This window comes from Anopheles gambiae, chromosome X, assembly GCF_943734735.2.
Source record: "Anopheles gambiae chromosome X, idAnoGambNW_F1_1, whole genome shotgun sequence".
Classification (NCBI taxonomy): domain Eukaryota; kingdom Metazoa; phylum Arthropoda; class Insecta; order Diptera; family Culicidae; genus Anopheles; species Anopheles gambiae.
In genome coordinates this window covers 24,120,381-24,128,092 of record NC_064600.1, presented here as the reverse complement: position 1 = coordinate 24,128,092, position 7,712 = coordinate 24,120,381, and the positions used below count along the sequence as shown (strand labels likewise).

Sequence of the window (7,712 nt, the reverse complement as noted above, 5' to 3'; positions counted from 1 at the left end):
TTACAGAGTCGCCATTTAACTTCAAATATCTTTGTGATCGGTAAGTTTTAAATAGTCCTAGTTTTGTTCACCATTTCAATGCTCGATTTATCTTTCATTCTTTAGGAAAACGCATCAAACAGCAAGTGTTTTTCTTCCAACAGCACGCGCCATCGGTGGAGCAAGCAGCCAACGTTTTTTTCGCCCAGCACGCACCATCATGAATTGAAATATTCCCGAATAGCTCTGTGAATAAAAAATTGCACATTTACTGTCCGAATTTCCTGGAATTTTTTGATCGGCGTACGCTCGCTGGAATGGTGTGTTCCGTTGAGGGAAGGAAAGAAAGGGTGGGAGCGAGGATTAACCAAAAACGCGGCATTGAGAATGAGGGGAGGTGCGCTCAGCGCTCACGCTGGGACACTCACGATGCTTGAAATAAAATGTTAACAAGCATCGATTTCAAGCATGCATGTCGCGCGGCATTTTGCCAAGCGGGTGACTGCCTTCTCTCGGAATCCCTCGCCATGTAGCGTGGCAAGGAAATTCTCTTTCGAGAACTGTTTCGTCTTAAATCGCGTGCCTGCATGTTGAAAACGCTCTCGTTGGCCCCGTTGACGTGACTGTCCTCGGTTGCGCTGCTGGTCTGCTGACGCTGGGCCTACCGAGTAGGTGATATACCTATGGTCAGATCGCGTGTCCGTGTTTCTTACCAGCCAGGTGCTCGGCTGAGCTATGGACGAGCTGGCGAAAGTCACGTCGACAACGCTGGCAGTCGCTGCGCCGTTTCCAACAAAGGTTGCCACATTCCCTCGATTCATCAGCAGCAGGCCCAATTGCTGGGACGCCTCGAGCAGTACATCCCCACGCTCAGTGCTGCGTCGACTTCCCCACTCCTCATGCCAGGCGTTAAAGTCACCGGCAACTACTACCTGAGGGTGAGATTGGGCCTCCAATTCTATTGCTTCGACGTATTCCGCAAATCCTTCCCGCGACAGGCTGGGTGGCGCGTAGCAGCTGAGGAAGGTAATGCCACCCACCTTGGCAGCTATGAGGCCGGGGACATCACTGCTCCACAGTCCTTGCAGAGGGTATCGTCCTGTGGCCACTACTGCCACCTTTTTGGAGGCATCAACTGCCCATCTTGGGTTGTTCTCGGGTGGTCGATAAATGTGGGAAAGAACCAACACGTCCACTTCCATTTGTCGGGCGGTTTGCAGGACCAGATCTTGGGCGATCCTGCCTCCACCCAGGTTCACTTGGAGGACTTTTAACTGCATCATTGGGTAGCCGACCGGTCGCATGTCCGGTCCCCAAGAACATGGGGACCACCGCATTTGCCGCAGCGTATTTCTTCCTTGCATGTTCCAGCCTTGTGGCCCTCCTGTCCACAACGGATGCAAACATTTTGTCGGTCTACAGGTGACCGACAATCGCGGGCGTTGTGGCCATGCTCATCTTGTTTTCAAGGAGATCTATGAGCTCTTCCTCCTTGACTAGGGGATCGATGTCGTTTACTACCAAGGCCGCCATTTCCGTCACGTGTCGACAAGTTCCAGCCTCGCCGATAATCGTTCGGATCTGCAGAAGAATTAAGGTCGCGTTTGCGGATCTGGCCAGCGTCAGTCTTAGCAACGCCTTGTCTGTGCGCCGGCCCATGATAATGAAATCCTTTAACTCCTTGTGTGTGCCATTATCGTCAACGGCTTTACGGATTTTCAAGGACACGCTCTCGAAAGTCTCGTTCTGACCAGGAGAGATCTCTATCTGCTGCTGCTGCTGCTGCTTCAGGCTCTCGTTCACCTCTGAGAGAGATGGTTCAGCAGAAGGACACTTACCAGCCTTTGGTGTTGAGGTGGCCGATACCGTCAACTCTGCACGCTGTTGAGTCTGGCTGGGCAACTTGTCCAGTACCACCAATGGCACCTTCCCCATTGATGGAACTGCTAATCCCGACGGGCCTGCAAGGATTGTGCAGTTCAGTTCTTCTTCGTCGTCGTCACTCAAATTGACGACGCCTGCAGTGGGTGGTGGCTCCACCGGTGTTGGAGAGCCAGGCACTTTTAGTGCGTCGACCCGGTTGAGGGACACCAATCGAGCCCTCGGGCGAAAAAATGTCAAATTTTGTTTTGAAATATTTCACCCTGCCCTGAAAGATTTCAAGACCACTTTCACAGGCAACACTTTCCCGTCGAGGTAGCTTGGCGGGTGCCGAAGTTATGCCACTTTGAAATTCCTCTGTTGAGCTGTCAAACTGATGTCACGTGTGACAGGTCGACCATTCACTTTTCTGCACAATAGGACGCGTCTCCTCGTGCCATTGTCAGGAAACACTTTCCCGTTGCTCTAGGGCTACCGGTTGCCGAGATATCCGGTTTTGAAGTTTTGACCAGTGGCGCCCTTCGGTGTGCCCAAAAACTGCGAACTTTGAAACTAAAATCCGCCAAAACTTGGCCCAGTATGGGCTGGATGACGCGAAGCTTTTTTCACAATTTTTCTTGGTTTTTCATACGCGGATCACTTCTAGACACCGTTTTTTGTGTTCAGATGCACTGGTTACAATAAAATAGTGCAACTCTGGCACATTTTGGGCACTTTTTTCAGTTTTCTGCAATTATACCACGTCACACAAACACACGGTGGGGGGTTCATGGGCAGAAACACAAATGCACAATTTTTGTCGAATTTTCGCCTTTAAAACACTTGAAAACACTTTTACAGGGTAAATCGGGTGCCCTGAGCACAATTTTTACACTTTTAGAGTCAATTTACGACAATTTTGCACTATTTTTACGTCCTTTTTTCGGAACCCAAACACAACGTGTCAGTACAGTGCGACCTCACGTTTGACACTACAGGGATAACTGGCTTGTGGCCGCCAAGCGTTCATAGCGACGTGGCTTTTTGAACCTTCGATGTCGGCTCTTCTTATCATTGTGAAGCAAAATTCACCAAGCGTAGGATTGTTCACCCTTTCAAGGGAACGTGAGCTGGGTTTAGACCGTCGTGAGACAGGTTAGTTTTACCCTACTGGTGTGTGCTTATACCCAGCCAACAATTTCCGAAGGCGCCCCGTGTAAAAAAATTTTTCTTTAAGCTTTCCTTAAGTTTTACACTAGCAGCAGCTAAAGTAAAAACTTTCAGCACGGCACAAACCGACGCACACATTCAAATGCTTGGATTGCTGGTCCTGCTTACGCATACATTTGTATTTATCCCTCCCCTTATATTTTCGGATTGCTGGTTGTAGTAGTGACGCTTTTTCTTTTTGCTTTATGCACACTTTCGCATGCTATTTATTGGCGTTACTCTTTCCACATGCGTTTTGGCACACTCACACTCTGTATACGACAGGATGCTTCACCCCTTCCAAATGCTGCGGTTGCTTTCTGTTACCCTTCCTCTCGTTCTTCCTTCTACCCTCTGCGCTAGGATATCCTCGACTGGTGCTGCGCGTGTTCAGCCGGCGCCTGTCTGGAAAATGACGTCACGGACTGGTGCTTAATGTTTAGCCGTATCCTAGGCGTCCTTGAAGTGCGCTCTTTTACGAAAGAGCTGTAATGAAATCTGTTGATGAAAATTAATCAATAATTAATCCATGTTTTTTATAACAAACTAAACAATATTTTGCACATAGGATTATAGAAACGCTTACCTTTATATTTTAAAACCGGACACCGTTTTCCTTCCGTCGATCGTTTTGCGAGATGTTGGCAACCGTCGATTAACATGCGCGTGCACTGTAACTTTTTAGACGACAAGCGTTAGTTGAATGTATCCATTGAAGCACACACGAGGATAAGCAACTTACCTTAGAAATTTACAAGGATAAATCATTTCATAATTGAAGAAGAAGGAACACGGCACAAAACGTAAACGAGCAAAGTACGGGGCACAAGAAATCACACATCACTCCAACACATCCTTCCACAGTGAAAGTTCTGGACAGACTGAGGATGCCTAACACCCGGATGAGCGCGATAGCAGAAAAATCATGGGAGATCGAGAGAGATGTGTAGTCTCGGTTCAGCGGAATACGCATGCAGATGCATGCGTGTGTGTCACTCGAAGAATATCGGTTTCCCCTTCTCCCGTTTTTCGTTCATAATCTAGAGAAAGAAGACATGCTCTCTCGCTTTGGCACACAGGAAAGTTTTCCAATAGCTTCGGTTTTGCTGGTTGGGTCGCTATCTTAACGGAATTCCTGTGCAGTACGAGAGGAAGCTGATACCCGCTTGGCAAAATGTCGCGCGACATGCATGCTTGGAATCGATGCTTGTTAACATTTTATTACAAGCATCGTGAGTGTCCCAGCGTGAGCGCTGAGCGCACCTCCCCTCATTCTCAATGCCGCGTTTTTGGTTAATCCTCGCTCCCACCCTTTCTTTCCTTCTCCTCAACGGACCCACCATTCCCGCGAGCGTAGACCGATAAAAAAATTCCAGGAAAGTCCGTCAGTAAGTGTGCAGTTTTTTATTCACATTACTGTTTGGCAAAATATCAATTCTTGATAGCGCGTACTGGCGATCAAATCGTTGGCTGCTTGCTCCACCGATGGCGCGTGCTGTTGGAAGAGAAACACTTGGTGTTTGATGCGTTTGCCTGAGGAATGATAGATAAATCGAGCATTAGAATGGTGAACAAAACTAGTACTATTTAAAACTTACACATCAAGAAGATATTTAATGTTAAACGGCGACTCTGTAAGCCCGATCCATCTGCTTTGATCTGTTATCAGGAGCTTTGGCAATGAAATAGCTAGGTGTGATGGTAAATAATAGAAGAATAAACAAACATTAAAAGCAATACGATAGTTAAAACACAAACATCATTTGAAATATTCTTCTTCTTATGCATGCACTTACCCGTAGATCATGTAACAAAACAAACTGCAGTTACGCCTGCGTTTACATCTTTCACGATTTACTTAACCACTTTTCTATAAACATTTTATAATTTTCACTGCATCTTCCGGCACCGATCCTTCCCAAATGAAATTTGCATTCGTTCTGGCAATGAGTTTCGAACGATCACAACACAGCGCGAGAGTGAAGAACACAAAGTAAATGGCACTATGTACAAGTGTTGATCATTTGGTCAAAATAGAGTATAATGGAATTTATTTTACTTCAAATGAATTTAATTTATTCTGATTTACATTTCAATTATTGTTATCAGCCTAGTTTTTAATGTTTAAAATTTTGATGGAGTGAAAACATCATTACCAGATAAATGAAACGATAATCGACGCATTTTGACCATATCGAATTATGATCGTCTTTACACATAGTGTCATCTCTGGCGCTTCAGGGTCTCACGCTCAGAGCAAAAATTCTCGCATCTTCGCAACGGTGGGAGCGATCGGCTATGGAGAGGTGGAGGAGTGCGAGTGTGTGTCTCATGCACACAGCGAAATTTTGGTCAACACCTCGATGGTGGGAGCGTTTTTCCATGGGATGGGGTAGTGGAGTGCGAGTGTGTCGCATGATTCCTTAAAAGCTAGGGCCAGGGGTAGCGAGAGGCATTAAAATGAGCGCTTCTCAAACCCATTAGGTGTTCGGAAGCTAGCGGGTCTAACAACCCTCTGAGATCCGTTGGAGTCTGCGTCTGCAACCCGGCGTCTTATCCCGCTATACCTAGGCCGCAATGAGTGGAGTTTGCTGCACGTGTTAGTACCGTAACTGAGAACGCCGTTGGCTTGAGCTCTGCCCAACGTGGATATACCTAGTTTCGACACCTATCAACCGCCCGCAAACGACGGGACTTCAGGCTGGGAGCTGCGAGTTGTAGAGATGCGTTCGCATCGATCCTCTCAGGCGACCCATGCTTGGTGGTTAGTTGAGTGTAGCAAGGGATCGCGTGCCCCTTCCTCGATGGCGTAACTAACCATCTTGGTCTGGGGACCGTGGTACCGTGCTCTGGTGAAGCTTGGTGCGTGCTCCTTCCTTGTCAGACGAGTAACTTGACTTGGTCTGGAGACCGTTCCTTTACACGAGTGGACAAGAGTTGGCCCATTCCGTGTCAGACGAGTGACTTGACACGGTATGGAGCGGGACACGTAACACTAGTGAGCTTGTCGGCGTGCCTCGTTCTCGACTTGATTGTCTTGATGTGAGGACCGTGCGGACCACACCAGTGCGTATGCTGTGCACTCATTATGGTTCTACCTTGTCCTGTCCATGAAGTGCTTAATGCAGCCATGGACACGGTAATAGGTACTGGTGAAGCTTGACCCAGGCTCCTTCGTTGTCAGACGAGCGACTTGACTTGGTCTGGAGACTGAGGCTTTACGTTGGTGGACACGCATCGTGCTCCTAGCTTGTCAGACGAAGGACTGTCGGCGTTCCTCCTTCTTGACTTGAATGTCTTGATGCGAGGAACGTGCTGACCAAACCAGTAAGCTTACACACCTGCTCGTTACAAGTTGTATAAGTTGATCCGTTTGAGCCGGTCGCCTTGCACATGATGGTGTTGACTATGTTCGGTTAACACGTCGTGTGTCGAGGTGGTCGGCCTTGGTAGTAGGATGTCTTGTGCATGTGACGTGTTGACCTGGTTTGGTCGATGTGTCGTCGTGTACGAGATGACCTACTTACCCGTCAGTTGTCCAAGTTGTATCATGTGTTGACTTAGTTGATGTGTCATGTGCTTGGATGATTGGCGTACGGGTCATGTATGGTGTACTTGCTTCAGTTGAAGGGATGTACTAGTACAGTTGTATTAATTGTTTATTTCACGATCTGGTCTTTTGGCTGGTCCCAAATCCTGAACTCGAGAGGAAAGCGCTGATGGCAAACATTTTGAGTGGAAGTCCCTATAAAACGGCTTTTTCCTTATTGGCATTATGTGGCACGTTTATTGTGGCTAGAACATTGATTATCCACCAAATGACACCAAAGCTTGGCAAAAGTCTTGAAACACTCCCATCTCGACGCACCAGCAACCGCAACACGATGCAAAATAAATTGCAAGAGCTACTGATACTTGTACCATGCACGGTACACGGTACCGAAATATACGCCTGAAAGTGTGCAATTTGGTGCTACCCTAGGGAACTTGTATGGGAAAGCCTAGCTACGCGTGTCGCACGTTGCAAGTTGCCTGGGAATTACTCTACGTTCTAGTAGCAAGTGCGATTTTCCGGTCCAGCACGGCAGTACGCCTGCATGCATACACTCCATGTACCAAAAATGTACCAACCTAGGGGTTGCTCAGTAGCTTTTGGCGACACATGTAAAAAGTATTCGAGTTCAGATTTTTGGGACTTATTTTTCAAAACTTAAAACGAAAATTCAATTATAAATGGGTAAAAGGCTAGGCGTTGCTCAGTAGCTTTTGGTGCCACATGGAGGAAGTATTCGAGTTCAGATTTCTGGGAGTTTTCGTATTTTTCAATCATAAAAATGTATTTTTCAATAAACCGAATCAAACATAAAAATGATGAAACTTACACCACGTCCCTAGGTTGTGCACGAAACGTAACGATAAAGTGCCGGCGAGGTTAGCCGTGCACCAAAATTGTGTACCGATCAGAGAAAGTACAACACGGAGGGCGCAGCCCGAGCGTAAGCGTTTATGAATGTCCATGTTGGTACACATGCACCAAAATTGTGTACCGATCAGGGAAAGTACACTACGTTCCTATGACTTGGGTGAAAAGTGTTGATTAACTGCCGGTTAGGATAGACAGTTGCTTATCGTACACATCGCAAACGAACACCCCTTAGTGAGCA

General features: G+C 47.1%; 1 long non-coding RNA gene across 2 annotated transcripts; it reads right to left on the bottom strand.

The window, feature by feature from the left end:
- Positions 1–3,238: 3,238 nt before the first annotated feature.
- Positions 3,239–4,602, bottom strand: LOC133391680 (uncharacterized). Of its 2 annotated transcripts, XR_009765151.1 has the most exons (3): positions 3,791–4,188; positions 3,635–3,725; positions 3,239–3,534 (listed from the first exon to the last, which is right to left on the bottom strand). It is a non-coding gene; the product is annotated as an uncharacterized LOC133391680 (long non-coding RNA). The 2 variants fall into 2 exon arrangements; XR_009765154.1 differs by having other exon boundaries at positions 3,239–3,546; positions 3,635–4,602.
- Between the last annotated feature and the right edge of the window lie 3,110 nt (positions 4,603–7,712).